Source organism: Triturus cristatus, chromosome 12 (assembly GCF_964204655.1).
Source record: "Triturus cristatus chromosome 12, aTriCri1.1, whole genome shotgun sequence".
Classification (NCBI taxonomy): Eukaryota; Metazoa; Chordata; class Amphibia; order Caudata; family Salamandridae; genus Triturus; species Triturus cristatus.
This window is the reverse complement of record NC_140595.1, coordinates 115,818,463-115,838,306: the sequence shown is the minus strand read 5'-3', so window position 1 is coordinate 115,838,306 and position 19,844 is coordinate 115,818,463. Positions and strand designations below refer to the sequence as shown.

The window sequence follows — 19,844 nt, the reverse complement described above, 5'->3', positions numbered from 1 at the left end:
ACTATTCCCATTGCACTGTTAGTGCACTAATAATGACAGAAGCATCATGGGTAGCACTCTCACAAATACACTTTTTTTACTCTCTACACTATACAATACCAAAACATTCGTCTAGTGCTTTTTATCAAACCTGAGTAGGAGAATTCATGTGAAAATATTCCTGCCATCTCATTGCAGAGCAACCATACTAATTAATTAGAGCATGAGCACATAAGCCATACTAGAGCATGCGCACATAAGTCGCCATCGTGTTGTGCTACATTTAAAAACAAGCTTGTTGGTGCACCTCAAAGAGGCTTGAATCTCTTAGTAGACAGTCATTTAGCACTCTAGAGCACGATCGCAATTCACACACCGACTCGATTTCCTAAAATGCCATCTGCGGAAAAGCTCCAATAGTCTAAACCGGCACTCCTCTCTCTACACACAGCATTCGACTCTCCTGCCGTAAGCGTCTTGTGCAATAACCACACTCCACACTGTTGTAGTAGCATAAATGGCCATTTATTAGGACAAGGTTGCGCACATACTAATGAACTTTATTAACATTAACAATAGTTCCAACATATGAACCCTGACATAACTCGGACAGTTTCATTCTCTCCACACCATTCACAACTCACCCGCTTCCCCTTCTCCAGTAATACCATCTAATTTGCTTCACTCCTCCAGCTTTCACTCACTGACCTCTTTCAATATACCCAATCTCTCCTTCACTTGCCCTCCAAACACCCTCCCTTGAAGATCCTTCCTTTGCTTGTTGCATCCCGCGCACCGCAATCAGTCACCTGTGCACCCTTCCCGCCCGAGGGGTGGATCTACCCGTATGTGACTCACCACCACTCCAAAGTACTGACTCCGCCCGGCAACCTACCCTAAACTGGCAACACGCTGCAACCAAAAAATCCCACCCTTTTTCCTACAACATGTAGAGTGGGCAGGAGGACTAACTTTCTCAATCCCCTCTCGGTGGTGCTTGGTGTCAGGAAGAGGCCGGATACTCCTCTCCAAAACACCTTTACAGCCCTACCTAAAACACGCCCCTTCCTCTAACTTAACCTATCCCCACCCTGCCCTCTGGCCAGCATGAAGCACCCCAGGGAAAGACTAGTCTGCGACCTTCACTTCCCCCGGGGGGCCGCATCGTGCAATAACCACATTGCACGCTGTTGTAGTAGCGTAAAAAGCCATTTATTAGGACAAGGTTGATATACTAATGAACTTTATTAACATTAACAATAGTTCCAAAATACGAATCCTGACATAACTCGGACAGTTTCATTCTACCCGCACCATTCACAACTCACCCGCTTCCCCTTCTCCAGTAATACCATCTCATTTGCTTCACTCCTCCGCCTTTCACTCGCTGAGTTCATTCCATATACCCAATCTCTCCTTCACTTGCCCTTCAAACATCCTTGCCTTGAAGACCCCTCCCCTTCTAAATGCATCTTGCGCACTGCCATCAGTCACCTGTGCATCCCCCCCCCCCGAGGGGTGGATGTGCCCGAATGTGACTCACCACCTCTCCAAAGTACCACCAACCAGGAAACTCCAAAAGGGTGGTTGCCTGCCCCACCAGCAATCCCGTGCACCTTTCACCTCTCAGGAATAAGACCTGCGACACCAAATCAGCTCATTCCACAGCGCTCTTACCACATTGCGCAATTCCATCATGTAATAAGCGTTCCCCAAACGTGAATGGTGCCCTCCATCATACCTGAAAAGACCCGGTTCCTCCTTCTTAAACCCCACATGAGCAATTACTTTGTTATCATGTGCCTGGCAGAACACCCTCGTCGCCCTGGTCAACTTCCACCGAGCCTTATCAATTGCAGCATGTTTGACATCCCCCCTCCAGACCCTGTGCAGCAAAAACTCAGTCCAAACGACACATGTTCCTGAAAAATTGCTATTGATCACTTCCAAATCCCTCTGCATATGGTGGAGTAAGGTCAGTCCAGACAAGCGCACCAAGTCGTTTTTCCCCCAGATTAATCAAAAGCTTGTCCGGGCAGCCTCTCTGCGGAAACGACTTTGTCAGCCATGGTATGAGCGCACCCCGACTCATTCCCCCTTTACCCCACCAAAGCACCTCATGGTGGCTGCTCCTCAAGCCCATGTTTCGTCCATAAACTTGTTGGTCCTCAAATTTCGCTGCCCCGTGCACAAAGGAATGTCCCACAATCCAGGTAACCGCCTTGGTTCTTGGCCCCCTCACACTGCCTGCAGTAGAAAAAAAGAGACAATTAGGTCAAACACCAAATTCACCCCCCAGTGCTCCCCAGGCTAACAGCCCCGGCTACTTTAGCACATATCGCTCGCAGCATCTCGACCTCCACCTGCCAATCTGATTAATTCTACTCTAAGACCACCCCAAACATGCCGCCGCCGTCACTGCCCCAATCCGGAAAGAATGTGTGCCAAAGCTAGCTGGGTCTCTACCCAATCTGTGTAAAGCCATGCGTAACACTGCATATAAATGAAAAAAACAGTGACCCTGCTTCCTGTTGCATGACAAAATATCCCTGTTAAACACCTCTTGGGCAACAAAATGAAAGCGCGCCATTCCCGGACGGGGCAGACCTCACTACAACCACCCTATGCCAGCGATATCCAAAGACACCTGCCCACCTGATCTGTCTTGGCCTTCTCAACCAGATCCTCAAACTCCTGTGGTCTAAACACACCACCTTGTACAAAACCCTTCCTTGGCGAGCCGTTCCCAAAAGTTCAGACACCCGAAACACCCCAACAAACATTCAGCTCATACAGAGTCTGAAGATTGAAACCTCAAATGGATCGTAACAGTTCTTGCAACAATTCAAACGTGATAGCTTCCCGCAACGCTCCCCTGCCCACTCGACGTTCCCTGCCTGCCCCACCCCTTCAAAATCTTGCAGAGAATCACATCTTTGGCAGGGTCGAAACCCAAATACAGTTTACCATAAAAGGAGGTCCAGGCCAACTTGCCCACAAAAGTCATATGTGACAAACCTTTATCAATGCAACAAAGAACAAAATTCAAATCTCACTGCTCAGTGTCCTGCCACTCAAGGCCCATCACTTCCCAAGAACGGCCAAAAAGCTCTCTAAACTCACTCCATGCCAGCCAACGACTTCTCGACCACTCCAACCACTGTCATTCTACCCAGGCCCAGATGTCTACTGGCAGTTCTGTATTGAATTCCTCCGATCCTGGCGCCAGACAGTGAAAACGATGCCACTGCGAATGAGACAAGGAATCAGCTGTATGATTGCTGGCCCCCGGTACATGCTTCGCCCTGAAAACCACACTAAGCCGTAAGCACACTAACATGAACCTTCGCAACAGCCACATTACCCTCAAATCTGTTGGTCTTTGCCTGTTCACCAGTTCCACCATTGTCATATTGTCCACATGGAAAAGCACCATCCTTTTCCTCAACTCATCTCCCCAAAGAGCCAGTGCCACCAACAGCGGGAAAAACTCCAAAAAGACAATGCTCCATCCTTGACTCAACCAATGCGTCGGCCACTTCTCCACGCACAATCTCCTGTCCCAGAGCAGCCCAAAACCCAAAGCCCAGGCTGCATCTGGGAAGATCTGGATCTGCCAGACCGTGTTCTCCTCCAAAATGTCCAAGGAAACACCATTGAATTCGTAGCGAAAAGTCTGCCAAACCCCCAGGTCAGCTCGGACACTCAAGGAGATTTGTTCCCTGTGATGTGGCAGCACTGCCCCCGACATGGCCATGCCAAGATGCCTGCAAAAAGTCCTCCCTGCTTTCACCACCCTGCATGCAAAATTCAGGAAAGCCACCAATCTCTGCACTGCCCTCAACTCAATCCTCCGTTCACCAATCACATGCAACAAAAAACCTGGGGGCATATTTATGAGCCCCTTGCGCCACTTTTGTGTCACTTTTAACATGGGAAAAGTGACGCAAAAGTGGCGCAAGGGGCTCATAAATCTGCCCCCTGGATCTCCACAACTTTACACTTCGGCAGACATTGACTATTCATCATAATTCTGGCTCATGTAAGAACTAGATGAAAAGCCCACATTAATATGGTATTGTTACCGATGTATCCGCTCCTCATATTGTTGCGTCAATATTAACATATCAAAAAATGAAAAAGAATCACTGTAGACATGAGACAGAAAGAAAGATAAACACTGTATCTTAACCTTCAGTACCTATAAAACACTCATGCATTGTGCTTCACCTTGTGCTATCAAGAGGCTAGTAACTATCCCAATGAATTCAGCATAGATTGGAAATGAAAACCAAATTGTTATAATATTTCAACCAATCTACCCTTACCTCACATTAGTTCGTTAGTCTTGAAATAACTATTAATTGGAAAAATTAATCAGACTTTATGGCATAAGTGATTTTCTTAAACCTCCTTAATCAGGAATCGAACCTTGTACTAAACATACCAATCAGAATTGCCCTTCCCCTCGTGCTACCTGAAGTCATGATACCCTTTTAAATGAAGTTCAATTGCTGGATTAAAGAGGCATGAGGTGGAATCAAGATTGCACAGTGTTGGTATTCTGTGCCCGGGCCTTTGATAACATCAACCGTGGGATTCTGACATTTAGAATTTTTTATATTGCGCATTGGGTTAACAGAATGCCCCATGCTGTGTGCTGTAGAATAAAATGGGATGGACAATAATAGATCATTCAATAAAGCCCTCCGGCCGAAAACCTCTCTAAGTATAATTTGCGTATATTTGAAAAAAAAAAACAATAGTAAGAGACAAGAACCAGTAAGAGGTCGGAGAAACGTCCGTTTTGCTGTAGAGAAAGACGCTCATTGTGGGGCCCGCGTCCTGAGGAGCTCAGGTCGCGAGGCTGTCTCCTCACGAGACTCTGAGTCGTCACTTCGCGCGCCCGCTCCTTATGCTCCAGAGGACACAGCAGGCCTCGCGGGGGTGGGCTGGCGGTGCTGGGTGCGCACTTCACTGACAGGCGGAGGCGGAGACCGACCCGGCCTCTGGGCAGCAGCACAGACGTTCAACAACAGACCTCTGCGGACCTTCATCCCAGGATTACCCTAACGTTCTCAATCAGTCATCAAGGAGTGAGGAGCAGGGTGGAGGGTAGGGAAGAGAGAGAGGTGGAGAGGAAGAGGAGAAGACAGCAGGGAGAAGACAAGTGGAGGAGCACGAGTGATGAGCAGCTCGGAAGAAGAGTGAGGGGGTTGGATAAGTCAGCAGTGAGGATGTTGATTGGGAAGGGCCAGTGAGCGTTAGGAGGTAGGACAGAGAATTTGTGGAGAAGTAAAGTGAAATTGTCACGGTGCCCTAAGAAGATGCTGTAGGTGTGACCCTTCACCCCCAAACTTTGGATCCATTCTATAGAAATGAAAAGCTAAGGCTGGAATAGCATTTTCAGGTCAGCCTATGTCAGAACTTCTGCAAAAACAACAGTTGATGGACAGAATGCAGAACAATGTCATACATTCATCCCAGTACAGAGATCCATACCTAAATCCATCGTTTTTTTGCTCACCATGCCATTCCAGTTTGAACCCAGCCATATGCAAATCAGTCTTGACCCTGTGCCTCATGGGAGCAGTCCAGCCCGAACTGCCAAGCCAGGTCCTCCCTGGTCTGGAAACAAGCATCCTAGGACCAGTTTCGGGGTTTCACCCCTCTTTAGCTAGGATAGCTTGATTCCAGTGGCATGGAGAGCACGGGACTCACGACTGAGCACACCCGTCCCACTCGGGGTGACAAATGCAAAAACAACAGTTGATGGACAGAATGCAGAACAATGTCATACATTCACCCCAGTACAGAGATCTGGGCCTAAATCCATCGTTGTTTTGCTCACCATGCCATTCCAGTTTGAACTCAGCCACATGCAAATCAGTCTTGACCCTGTGCCTCATGGGAACAGTCCAGCCCGAATTGCCAAGCCAGGTCCTACTTGGACTGGAAACAAGCATCCTAGGACCGGTTTCGGGGTTTCACCCCTCTTCAGCCAGGATAGATTGGCTGGAATGGCATGGTGAGCAAAAAAACGATGGATTTAGGCCCAGATCTCTGTACTGGGGTGAATGTATGACATTGTTCTGCATTCTGTCCATCAACTGTTGTTTTTGCATTTGTCACCCTGAGTGGGAAGGGTATGCCCAGATGTGGGTCCCGTGCTCTCCATGCCACTGGAATCAAGCTATCCTGGCAGAAGAGGGGTGAAACCCCGAAACCGGTCCTAGGATGCTTGTTTCCAGTCCAAGTAGGACCTGGCTTGGCAGTTCGGGCTGGACTGTTCCCATGAGGCACAGGGTCAAGACTGATTTGCATATGGCTGGGTTCAAACTGGAATGGCATGGTGAGCAAAAAGACAATGGATTTAGGCCCAGATCTCTGTACTGGGGTGAATGTATGACATTGTTCTGCATTCTGTCCATCAACTATTGTTTTTGCATTTGTCACCCCGAGTGGGAAGGGTATGCCCAGACGTGGGTGCCGTGCTCTCCATGCCACTGGAATCAAGCTATCCTGGCTGAAGAGGGGTGAAACCCCGAAACCGGTCCTAGGATGCTTGTTTCCAGTCCAGGGAGGACCTGACTTGGCAGTTCGGGCTGGACTGTTCCCATGAGGCACAGGGTCAAGACTGATTTGCATATGGCTGGGTTCAAACTGGAATGGCATGGTGAGCAAAAAAACGATGGATTTAGGCCCAGATCTCTGTACTGGGGTGAATGTATACCATTGTTCTGCATTCTGTCCATCAACTGTTGTTTTTGCATTTGTCACCCCGAGTGGGAAGGGTATGTCCACACGTGGGTCCCGTGCTCTCCATGCCACTGGAATCAAGCTATCCTCGTTGAAGAGGGGTGAAACCCCGAAACCGGTCCTAGGATGCTTGTTTCCAGTCCAGGGAGGACCTGGCTTGGCAGTTCGGGCTGGACTGCTCCCATGGGGCACAGGGTCAAGACTGATTTGCATATGGCTGGGTTCAAACTGGAATGGCATGGTGAGCAAAAAAACAATGGATTTAGGCCCAGATCTCTGTACTGGGGTTAATGTATGACATTGTTCTGCAGTCTGTCCATCAACTGTTGTTTTTGTATACGTCAGAACTTCAGCAGGGTGCAGTATTACCAGATTTGTGGACATTTCACTGTGGTACAAACACCGACTCCTGTGTTTGTCCCACAGTGTCCCAACCTACCCATGGGCATTTCAGTGCCTACAGCCGCAGCGTTGTTTAATTAGATGCTGTATTAGAACTGGCGAAATGCCTGTTGGCGAGAATGACGCGCCACATACTCCCCAGCCCATATGACCACGTAGCACGTAGAAAAATCAACAGTGTGGCTATATCTGGTATGAAAAACTGGAATGCATGCATGCGTTGTGTTTGGTTCCCTGTCTGGCCCAGTGTGCAGCAACCTGGGTTGCAATGGGAGGCTGTGGTAAGTATCAATGGCGCCTTCTCCGGAGCCAGAGTAAGAATGTAGCAAGTGAATGCATCGGCCCTTCCTGCCAGCGAGGAGTAAACCGTAGTAGGATCTGGAGGAAAGGGGATAAAATTAAGATCTGGACATCTGGACAAGTCGACTTATATTTATTTGAGAACTCAGCAGTTACAGTATTCTGATAGTTATGCACTTACAGGGATATATATGGTGGTGATGTTCTTATGGGACCAGATTATGAGTTGCACATAACTAGTGGGGTGCAAACTCCACACCTGTATTTACCAGTACTGTATAGTATCACACCACCACCAAGCAATTATGAGTTCAGCCCAAGGGAATGTGAGATAACTGTGTGGATCTGTGTTACCAGGCGATTTTCCATACTGGATTTCCTCTTACGTGGAGTTTAACTGAAACATTTCCCAACCAGCTCTAAACAGGTGGTAGATGTTGGCCTAAGGTGGGGTGAGGAGGACAGAGAAGGGAAGAGGGAAAGGTTGGATGGGAGGGAGGGCAAGCATGTTATGCTTCGCTGGTGGTTTGTCTGAGGCCTTGGAAATGGTCATGTTAGAATGCAGGAGTTTCCCAAGTTGAAGTACCAGCCTGATTTTACACTGGTGAAAGTGAGTACTTAGGTCCCGCACCTGGTAAATCTGGGTGCAGGATCAACAGCCCTCTCATGGCTGAGCAGAGTGAAATTTCACCTGGAAATTCTGCTTTCTTCAATTTATATTTGTAGCCATAGTGCTTTGGTAAGGATACAGTCACAGCTTTGTTGAAAATAACCTAAGTTGATTTGGCAAGTAAGTGCCTACATTGATGTGCAATGATATAGTGATCTGGAAATACTTCGCTTGCTGTGATGGCATTCAAATTCTTATGGTGCTGAGTGACTACAATAGTTTTCGTTTGAATCTGTTTATCACTAGAATCCAAACAAGAAATGAAAAAGAGGACACACGTCAGTGTCATTCTTCGAATTGTATATCCCAAACATGAAATACTATCAGCCAAGCACTAAAACACTTACTTATTTATGCCTACTCACCTTCCTGGAGTACAAGCCATCAACCAGGACACCCAAGGCTTTTCTTTCAATCTGACTCGTGGATTTGAAGGATTTTCCTCCTACAGATGTTGATGAAGGTATGGACTTTGCTCGTAGTGGTCACGGTTGTCCTCCATACAGAAGTACCAATTTTACGTTAGTGTTAAAAAGCCTTATCTTGGTTTGCAGCATTAGGTGCTTGAAGCTCCAGATCTTCTTTAACTGAATGAAGGCAGCCCTTGCTTTGCAGATTCTTGCCTTGACATTGGCATCTGTGGTAGGTGAAGGCCTCAACCTCTTCCAGTACATCCCCTGCAAGTATGACTGCAGGTTTGCTGGCCGTGTTAGCCTTAAGGATCTTGGTTTTTGCCCTGTGGATGTTGACGCCAAGTTGTGCTGATTTGGCTGCCACATTGTCAGTCTTCTCTTGCATCTGCAGTTGGGTATCAGAGAGTAGGGCTAGGTCATCTTCAAAGTCCAGGTCATCGAGCTGCTTCCAAGGTGTCCACTGGATCCCATTTCTTATCCTTGCTGTGAATGTCTTCATGATCAAGTCAGTGGCCAGCAGGATGAGAAAAGTCAAGAGCAAACAATCCTGGAAAATTCCAGGACTTACTTGGAATGCTTCCATGAGTTGTCCTCCATGGACTATCTTGCAGGTCATTCCCTTGTGAGGGTTCCTGATGATTCTTACAAGTTTATCTGGCACACCATTGTGGTGGAGGAGTTTCCAAAGGGTCTTTCTGCCCACTCTGTCAAATGTCTTCTCATAGTCAATGAAGTTGACATAGAGAGGGAAGTTCAATGCCATTGATTGCTGAATGATTATGCTCATTGTTGCAATCTGGTCGGTGCAGGATCTATCTTTGTGGAAGCCAGCTTGCTGGTCTCGCAACTGAGCCTCAACTTCTTCCTTCTTACTGTTCAGGGTAACTCTGTTGAACAATTCGCTTGGGGTAGATAGAAGAGTTATCCATCTGAAGTTATGAAATAACAAGGAAACTCCGGAGACACAGTGGTCAGAAAGACCTGTGAAGGACAAAGCTGGTAAGACAATCATGGGTAACAAGGGCCAAACGAAGATGGGTGGAGCACTTTGAAGGACTGCTGAAACAGCCTGTCGCAGTCTCCACCAAACATACAGCCAGCTGACAAGGACTTGCTAATCGATTGCAGCAGACCAACCAAGGAAGACATACGGCGAGCCATCAAACATCTGAGAAATGGGAAGGCAGCAGAAACACAACATTCCTACAGAGGCGCTGAAGGCAGGCATTGAAACATCAGTAGACATGCACTCCCCCGTGTTTGGAAGGATCTGGGAAGAGGAAAAGGTGGCATCAGATTGGAAAGAGGGATTTCTCATCAAGATGCCCAAGAAAGGTGACCAAAGTAACTCCGCAAGCACTGAAACAGGTCCACTACATTACGAAAGGGTGAAAGCAACTGCTTTAAAAATTCCGATAGCATTTCCTCAATCCATCTGGGATAATCATATACTGTGGTTCAGTGAGGCTGGAGGAAGATGTAGACAGCGGTTGGACAACAAATGAAGAAAAGGCAAAGGAAAATGGAAAAAAAAGAACCTTCCATCGCCAACTCCAGGGATAGAATCCCCAGATCTGATAATGACTAACAAGTATATAATCAGCCAGTTTCCGGGTGGGCACAGGGACATCCACTGATTACATCCACCATCATTCTGGGCTATAGTCAAGGCCTTCCAGGAACACTCTCGCGACTAGCCCAGTTACCTTCAATGACCTTTAGTCTCGCCTGGTAGCCTCTAATGCCTGATGCCCTTTTTCCATGAGCTCTTAGTTGATGCTCAACAGGGCCACCTTCCTGGCCAGGGTATTAAGGTCAAATCTGATAAAAAAAAACAACCGCTTATTGCCCATCACAATGGTCATTTTCTGCATCCTTGCTTGGAGAATTTTATGCCACCACTCTGCTGAGCCTACAGCCACAAATATTGTGCCTCAAATACCTTCTTCTGTTATTTAGAGGAGAATATGTATGCATGCAATATCATAAACTGTTCTTCATTCAGCTGAAACCCCACCAACCCAGAAAATACTTCCATATTGTAGTCCAGTAAAGAACCGGACTAGACGCCTGATGGAATCCCCAGCACTCAAAGACTAGTGATCCTCCTTACATTATCTATTTTTTCAAAGTGGTATTTCACTCCCACAGTGGCATCTATTGCACTTATCCTAAATGACTCACACTATTATCAGTGTTTATTACTGCAGTGTCTTATCTCTGCATAGTTGTCTCTGTCTGCTTTTTCTCAGCTATTACCACTCTGTTGGTCAACATTCCAACATTTGCTAAATGCTGTGAACAACTGTGGCAATCATGTCTACACGCAGCATATGTATCGAATGAAGCAGGGTTCACTCACCGGATGTCAATTTCTCTGACTACTCGTACTCAGAGCACCACACTGTGTAAACATTCCCCTTTTTACGTCTGGTGCTAGCCAATTCCTTTTGATTTTGCTAAAATGATATGCATAATATATTTACGTGGGTCGGACCCCTTCATCCATTGGTCTGTTTATTGTGTCATTTGCATTTATCTTCCACCCACTACAGCATGTAATATGTGGCACTGGGCTAGCCGACTTTAGTCAGGGGCTGACTTCCCTGTTTGCGACAGCATTCCGCTGTTTCACAAGGAGCACATCTGCATACAATAGTTCCCTTCGGGGCCAGGGATTACTATGGCAATGTGTGCTTATTGAATCAAAATATTTTTTGCTTTTAGCCAACTTGTTTTAGGTCTGTGGTTAGCTACAACCTTTTGAATAAAAAAATAAAATATATATATATATATATATATATATTTATTTTTTATTTTTTAAATAATGCTCTAATCCATCTAAAGTAATCCATCTAAAATTCAGGTTTGGCACAACCCATTCATTTTCATCGAGGCCCACAAGTCAGGGTGCATGGTATTTAAATGTAGGACATAAAAAAATGTAATTTTAATAAGTCCTTACAGTGACTAGCACTCAAAAGCTATTTTTACTGTGGCAGACCTAGCTGTCCAATGTTGAAAACCAGAGTACTGATGAAAATCCTAATACTGTATCTCGAGAATGGGGCTAGCTAGAAAAATTAAACAACTATTTTGAATAGTTATTAAAAACCCAATTCATTTGGTGTATTCATATTTTTAATAATTATTAAGGAAAAATAACTTTTAGGAAGTTACCTTTTCCCAGCCTGGAGTTCCTGGAGCTAATTTGCACTTTATCTCCAGCGGGTCCAGCCAGGGATTAGCATTTGACTAGGTGTGAAAAAGGTGAAAAATGCCTACAGAGAGCAAACAATATGCTGAACTGAATGGCCGCGATAACTCCTCTAAACCTCACAGAATATGCAGGATGGGGGCTGTGAGCATCCAGTTTGACATTACAGTGTCAAATCCTGGTTGAGTATCAAATCCTGCTTGACAGGTCTGCTGGTTTTACATATACCACTGAGGGTGCACTTAAACGATTTCAAACAGGATGACAAGACAATCCATGTTTCTCTGGGGTTATTTTGGGTACAATCATTTTTTACAACTGAATTTTGCTGTTAAATATGGGATGACACTTGTATTACCATAGATTACCATAGTGCAGCCCCTAAACACACCCCAAGCCCTCAAAGTTCACCATCTTGAAAATTCCAAAAGTATGTAGGGTTGGCCCAGGAACTTTCACCACATTGGTTAGGGTAAGCTCAGAAGTCATTCCCATCTACTAGCTCATGTCAGACATAGATGTGATATCTCCAGGCACCCACTTCAGCTCACTGCTGGACCATGAGGAAGAACAGAAGAGGAGTGGATCTCCTCTCTGTGACCTGAGGAGCCCTGAAGGACTCGACCTGCTCCCTCTTGTACCAAAGATAAAGAAGTAGACTCCAAGGGTCATTAGGCTGACCTCCTGTTTAAGCTACAGGAGATAATAAGCTACAAGAAGCCTCTTCTGCAGCTGCCGAGCTAACTAGTGGCAACTGGACCCGGAGTGGGCCTTGCTGTTGGCGTCTGCTTGACACCAAGTGAGACTCTAAGTGCCCCCCCCTTTATGCTTCTTGCCACTATTCCTACTTAAAACTTTAAAATTCATATCTCCAGATCCTCTTTTGTGTTTATGTCATTTTGGTGTCACTCTGTTTAATACATTTTAGTCTATTTTACTAATTCGGTTTGGAATTTTTATTATTTTGCCTTTCAAATTTATTACCCTTTTGTTACTGTATAAACACTTTACACATTGCCCTAAATTAAGCCTGTCTGGTCAGTTCCATAGGGACCCAGTTGTTGAGCTCTAGTGGTTCACCTTGACAAGGATTGTGATTATTCCTTGATGTGGGTAGTCACCCACTCCAAATAATAATCCAATTTCTTACAGTATTCCATAGTCGCGGAGCTCAAGTTGGTTTTCTTTTCTCAGATTCTGCTCTCTTATTCAACTGCAAGGGCCCTTCCCAAGGGAACTCACCCTAAGCCCCAAAATGAGGTCGTTCACTGAGTATTCCCCTCAAGTGAAACTGCAGTGTCTGACACTGAGGCCCAGGTGGGTTGTCACCACCAGCACCAATAAAAACAAGCCTTGGCAAAGTCAATACGACTCATCTTAGAAACCTCCTTAGAAAGGAGGGAGAAACACGAGAAGAGGAAAGGACCCGACACTAGCAAACAAATGAGAGTCTGAAAGTAAAGCCAACCAATGATAAGAAATGGGCGGGCTCCAAGCCCGCTGTAAACTGACATCAGGTATTTTCGGCAAGAGACAACTTGCACTGTTTGGTGGCGAGACCTAAAAAGACACTGCTGTGCCACACCATCAGTGGTCCACAGGTTGTGTAGGGGCTGCTGTAATATGCATCATCTCAGCCATGCTTCAGTTTTGGTGCCCACAGGAGCCCACTTCACCACCCCTCACATCACTCTAGGCAGGGCGGTTTATCAGTCCCTGAGACCAGACAGAAGGACTGACCAGCATGAGCCCAATATTGAGATCCAGAAGGTCACAGCCATTCTGTGTCCCAATTCGCCTTGCCTGCCCTATCTACAACAACTTAAAACAACTTTAAGGGTTAATTCACCTGCTGAAGGGTGTGCATGTGTGTGTGTGTGCCGGGTGCATGTCTGCGTGCTGGTATGTGCGTGTATGTGTGTGTGTGTGTATGATCGGGTTACACACACACACTAAGAGAAATAACGCCAAGCAGAAGCTGCATTACCCCTTCAAGTTGTCTTACTGGTATTGTAGCCTCTGACCTGTTACATACACAGACAGTGTGCTTTGTTAGTGCTCTTTGGATCTGTCAAGTCTGAGAAATCGAGGCATTCCTCAGCTAAGTACAGTTAGAAGTGCATTGTAAAAGCCCAGTGGATCCTTCAGAACTGTGATGAAAGGCTCGACTGCAAATTAGAGCAGAGTTGTGGGGTAGGAGCTGTATAGATCTCCCCTACTGATCTACTAAAGCATTATTCAAATCAGGATAGAGATACCCTATGGCTGCCTAATCACTGTTATATAATGGTGCACTGCAAACTATGGTGCAGAGCATATTGTGAATGATCTCTGGGCATCTCATTACGTTGGTAGAAATGCACACTGTAGTCCAGGATAGAGGTATCGTATTAGACATCTTTGGATGTTTCATAATTTTGAGACTAGTTCATAATGTGAACCAGGATAGGAGTATTGCTAAAGCTCTGTGAATATCTTATTACCGGTAGAATTTCTACTCGATCGGCAGGAAGATCAGCGCGAACGTTTGCGCTGTACTTCGCCACTTGCGGAACTCTGCTGCAGTTTTTTTGTCACTTCATGAAGTTCCGCTACACGGAACTCCGCCCAGGTCTATGACACCAGTCAGTAATGAAGGGTAATATTTGGACCCACTTGATGTCTCAGTGGTGTGATAGCAGCTCTTACTGCAGGACAGAACAGATGTGCATTATGAGAGCCCGGTGAATGTCTCAGTACTCGGATTTCAGTGTGAGGTGCAAACCCACATATGTTAGTGGTTCCTTGGCATCTTGCAGATGTATCCCACCATGTAAGGCATTGTTTGGGCATTTGAGTATGTGTCTGCATTTGGAAACTGTAATTGAGTAGTTAGGGTTTGGCCAGGGGCCTCTGGAGAATGCAATTGGGCATTTAAGGATGATCCTGATACCAGAGACTGTGCCCGTGCATATGATGGTTAAACCTTGGCATACGAGACAGTGCTTGGGGAAACCAAACTCTAACTTGGCATTTGTCAATCTACTTGGACACCATTACTGTTTGCCATATCATGTCTGAATCTGGGAAGGTGTTGGGTGTGCCCCTGGCATTCCATTGTAATACCCTACTCAACAAAAAGACGGCAACTATAACACCCCTTTTTCTACTTTAGTGATGTACTTTTTCTTTCTTAATGTTGCATTTGATATAGTTTTTTCACTGATGTCACTTCAAGCAATGGGATGAGGGACAACAGTCACTCCTGTCATCAGAGTCAAAGGGTGTGTGATACCACTCAGCTACCACAGGCATTTTGTTCAATTCACAATCCCCATGCACAAGTGGCACATATTTTGATGGCACAGAGTGTGGCATTCTACATGCTTGCACAACTGCAGCCATCCATCATTGAGCATTGTTAAAGACTAGGTCGGTTTCCACAATTTCTCTGGAGGAGACAGGTCTTTTTAGGAGAGTGAGCGGTGAAAGGAAAAATCACTAGTTAACATCCCAATACAGTGCATTCAATGTGGCCACACATTAATCCACTCAAATCGTTGATCCATGTTTAGTAGGTTTTAATTATGAGTTTAGAAACAAATCATTGTAGATCAATCTCAGCATAATCGTATAAAAATACAAAAAGATCAGAATAGGTCTGACTCTCCTTAAGAGATGTACCCTATATATTACAAAGCAAACGACTAACTCTAAGATGGTGACGCAGACGATCAGGAAAAAGAAATGAAGGTTGAATTGCATCAGATGATTCTCTTTAACGTGCATGAGCAAATTAACTTTCCCTACTCTACCTTAATAAAGAGAACCTAAAGAAATAATTTGGTTCAGGACATAATCTGGACAGAAAGAAATAAATGTGTCAGCCGACAGAGTCTTCAGTAGAAAATACTCCGACAATTGGTCAAGTAGCTTAAAGCCATGCAAGCAGAAACATAGGTCTACTGTCTGAGAAACCTCAAGATGAACTCTCTCCCTCGCCAAACACAGCACATAATATCAGCTGCAGTCGAATTGACACTCCCATGTGACTTCTTCTTTGGAAATTTCAATAGCTCCGGCACAACTGGATGCTTTCAGCACCTTTCCCTTGTCTTTGATCATTCCTTTCCTCGCCCATGAGAACTCCTCTCCTCGCTCGTTGCCGTGATGTCCTCAGACAGCTCCATTTTCTCATGCTTTGCTATCTACTAAGTCAAAACTTCTCTATTCTAACTAATGAGGCTTCTCCACATCTGCAGTAGAAACAAAATGAGACAAAACATCCCACAGCAAAGACTGAACATAGACAAACATGAGGTTACAACGTGAGATTGCACTGAAACAGAGATGTTAGTCTACAACGAAATTACACATGAAGTGAAGCTAACATACACACTAGGCCGCAATTTAGCTGTCGACTTTGACTAATGCTCTGGATTACAAAATATGTGCAGCCTTCCACATTCATGAATATAATACAACAACTACGAAAATATCGGTGTAGCTATACCTTCACATGATTAACTTGGGTTATACATATGAACCTGTCAATTGCTAGTTGCACACATCCTGGTTAAATATCTCACAACTAGACATTTAATGTTTAATTTCTCCTTTCATGTCAATATGTAAATTGTCACGGAACTATAAATCATGTTCTAAACACATATATTTTGAATGAAGTACTTTCAGGCTGCAATACTCCACTCCCTTTAGTGAATTAATTACAACATAATATATTTGAGGGCTGGCTACGCTTAAGTATGATGCATTCCTACATTAGCTCGGATGGGATCGAGATTACAGTTCCTCAATCTCCACTGCTGCCCCTCCACAGTCAAAATACCCCACCCCGCCAACAAGGCCCTACTGAGGGGTTAGCAAATTGAAAAGAATTCTAATGTGCTATTATGTTGCTCAAAGGTGTCTGTGGAGCTTATCTGTGCCCATGCAAAGTGGGCATATTGGCACCTGGAAATCCCATTGTTCCAATCTGTGTCCATCAGTGATCTCCTTTTGCCCAAGTAACAAGTCTCACTCATTAGGGGTGATGAGTGTCGCACCTTTGAGCTCAAGTGCCCAAGTCAGTTTTCTTGATGAATCATGCCTGAGCCTCACTGTTTTTTTTTTTTTTTTTTAAGCTTGTACTTTTAGCCCAAAAGCCTCAAGCGTCACCTCTGGTCTTAAGAACATTAGCTCTCTGCATCTGCTGAAGGTGTCTTGTATTAGCGATGGGCGTTGAGTGACATGCAGAAGTATGGGCAGTGGAAGCATGGGAAGGAACAGTGGCTCTGCTCGTCCTGGAAGTTTCATTTCATGCTGGCCACGCCTTGAGGCGCGTTCTTTACCTCCCCAGGGCAAGGGAGAGTCTTTTAATTTTGGCATTCCTGTCGTTTCTGAGAGTTGGCCAAAAAGGCATTATGCTTGTCTCAGAATCGGCCCGTTTGCGAACGGGAAAAAGCCTTTTGGAATGATACATCATCAGGCCTCGCAAAATAGGATATCGCAAAATTTGCGATTCCATATTTTGTGAATGCATTTAAGGAATCGCAAATTGCGATTCCTTAAGTGCAATGTAGGAAGCACCCAAGTTGTGCGATTTTGGCTTAAGGAATCGCAAATTACCACCAACTTCAGGTTGGTGGTAATATGCGATTTCTTTGAAAAATGCACTTTTTTGCATTTTTCAAAGTGCCATGTACACACATGCACATTTCAGGGGTGCAACAGGGTATCCTTTAGGAACCCTTGCACCCTTGAAATTGTGTGCGCAATTCGCGAGTACCTATTGGACACTCGCAAATTGCGCACGCAATTCCCATTCATTCCTATGGGCCTCTTGGCCCACAGAAATTAATGGGAACCCATTCCTTAATTGTGACTCGCAATTTGCGCGTCGCAATGAAGGAATGTCAGGGAATCGCAAAATATTTGCGAATTTTTAATTACATCTCGTTTTGCGATTCTCAAATAGCGATTCTCAAAAAATCGCTATTTAAGAATCGCAAAACCATTGTTTGATACATATGCCCTAAGACCCGCTTTAGGTTGGTCTCATCCCATGAGCTTTGAGTTACATTTTGAGTTGAGGTTACACTGAGGGAAACTCTGAACAGAGGCATTGCGCCTTCACCATGTCGATATTGCCACCAGCATAGTATCGGTATATATCAGTATGAGTCTGTGGGACATTTGTTGATGTCTATGATGTCATCATGCTATAAGAGGTAGTAATGAATTACGTGGGTATGAAATGTGGGTGTATATAATGTAATCCAGCTGAAGTTTCTGATAGGATGTCTGATGGCTCTTGAGTGAGAAATAATTAGACAACTGAAAATATATGGTGTCCAAGTTAAAGTCTGTGATGTCATCATCCTGTGACAGCTACTTAAGAGTATGGGTTAGTTTTTGGGAGCTTCTATCATGTCATAGTCATGGACCTGGTCCCAGTTATGAATAATAATGTATATACAAGTCTCTCTGATCAAGTCATGGCCTCTCCTGAAAGATACAAATAAATTATCAATGGTTTTAAAGCAATCGTAGGAAAGGATTACTACAGGCAGCTTTGGCCTCAGGAAGGGTTTGGTTCTTGACTACCTAGGGAAGCGACTTTACTCGAGTCATTTGCTATTGTAAATTCTTTATGTTTCTAAGCTGAACACTTTATTGAGGAAACCGGTGATTTCCTGGTCAGGCATTATATCTGGTTATTGATGCAATCAACAACCAGTTGGCAGTCTGCAGAACGTATGTCGTGTTATACTGCCAAGACCTTGTCTCTTTCTAAGATGCCAGAATCTCAGCCGCTTCACCATCATTGAGATGGGAGATGACTCAATTTTCCCTAAATCCCTGTCTTCCCTGACTTCAGGGCCCATGACCAAAGAACTCTTTGAAGCATCTTGAAGTCACTAGGTACAGTTTTCGAGGATAAGCAAGCCGCTGAGCTTTTCTTCCTCTCACTGGAAACTTGAGAGAGAATGGCAAGCCTCGTGAATATGCCAGCTTCCACATAGTTGCAATTCTCTTCTCTTCTGAACTGATACGATTAGTGGATGTTTCTTGGAGCCTTAAGAGCAAACATGCTCAGGCCAATTTCAAGTTCCAGGTAAAATATCCATTAATGTGTGGAGACGAGTCAACACTGATGAGTTACTTCTAGTGGAAGTTAGTCTTAATGTGTAGTGTGTGAAACTCACCATGAGACCACTCTGTGTGACACAGCATTTGCCATGATCTTTTATGGGTCTAAATATTTGGTCAGTACTGGTAGTTAAGGCCCACTACCAGTGGCGGCTGATGATATTTCAAAGTGGTAGGGCGTAAAAGTTGGAGATGAGTGTTATATCGTGAAGCGAGCGAGCCTGAGTAATATAAAGGGGGTTCTCTCCACCCTCGGAGAAAATTTTGAAAAAAGCATGTGGCAAATTGTCTTATTACAGCTTCATTCTATAGCTTACACCTGACAAAAGCTGAATGAATTCGTCAAGGCTGGAGTATGGGGAGGAGTGGTTCATTGCACATCAAAAATTGATGTTTTCATTTCACAGTGACTCTTTTTACAAGATATGCGGTAATGTTGGGGCATATTTACAAGCTGGCGATAAAAAATTATCGCCGCTTTTGCGGGCGTTTTTCGGCCGAAAAGCGGCGATAATTTTATCGCCTAATTAGCAAGGCCACTCTAACGCGTGAAACCTTGCTTTAGCGTGGGGATTCCTAACGCCCAGCTTTGCATCTCTAATGAGATGCAAAGTGGGCGTTCCTGACCTAACATGACAGGAGAAATGTCGCTAAGCGACATTTCTCCTATCATCAAGCCCCACGCTATGAAGCATAGCGTCAGGAAAAGTAGCGATAACCCCTGTTATCGCTACTTTCCTTACGCCTGCTTCAGGACTGACTTAGCCATGATATCCTATGGAAGGTGGATATCATGGCTAAGTTAGTGAGTCCCTATCAGCAAGCTAACGCCACATTGCGTGAGATTATCGCTGGGTTTCCAGCGATAATCTCACGTTAGGCAGTTAGCGTGAGGATTTTTATCGCTGAGGAGATAAGCAATGCTAATAGCACGCTATCTCAGCGATAAAAATCCACGTTACCTGGCAATAAT

General features: G+C 45.0%; 1 long non-coding RNA gene across 1 annotated transcript in view; it reads right to left on the bottom strand.

Annotated features, from left to right (window-relative positions):
• Positions 1 to 487: 487 nt before the first annotated feature.
• Positions 488 to 19,844, bottom strand: part of LOC146772805 (uncharacterized) — a 178,981-nt gene continuing 159,624 nt past the window's right edge. The window contains exon 4 of the long non-coding RNA XR_014972036.1: positions 488 to 2,226. This is a non-coding gene — a long non-coding RNA (uncharacterized LOC146772805). The remainder of the gene's footprint in view (positions 2,227 to 19,844) is intronic.